Source organism: Penaeus monodon, chromosome 24 (genome assembly GCF_015228065.2).
Source record: "Penaeus monodon isolate SGIC_2016 chromosome 24, NSTDA_Pmon_1, whole genome shotgun sequence".
Classification (NCBI taxonomy): domain Eukaryota; kingdom Metazoa; phylum Arthropoda; class Malacostraca; order Decapoda; family Penaeidae; genus Penaeus; species Penaeus monodon.
In genome coordinates this window covers 35882969-35883174 of record NC_051409.1, presented here as the reverse complement: position 1 = coordinate 35883174, position 206 = coordinate 35882969, and the positions used below count along the sequence as shown (strand labels likewise).

General features: G+C 28.2%; 1 protein-coding gene across 1 annotated transcript in view; it reads left to right on the top strand.

Moving 5' to 3' along the window:
• The window catches only part of LOC119588748, a 12272-nt gene that overhangs the window by 7981 nt on the left and 4085 nt on the right, over window positions 1-206 (top strand). The gene's annotated exons all lie outside the window — the stretch shown is intronic.

Below are 206 nucleotides of genomic sequence, written 5' to 3'. Positions count from 1 at the left end.
GTAGATAGGAAGATGATAATGACGTTGGTACGTCTTTTTGAACCGGAATTTATGATGATGATGGTAATGAGTGAACTGAAAGTGAAGAGTGATAGAGAGAGAAGAAGTAAATCACAATAAATAATAAAAAAAAAGAATATAGAGAGATAAACGAAATGAATAAGTGAAAACTAAAGAATAAAAAAATAAAGGAACAATCAAAAGTA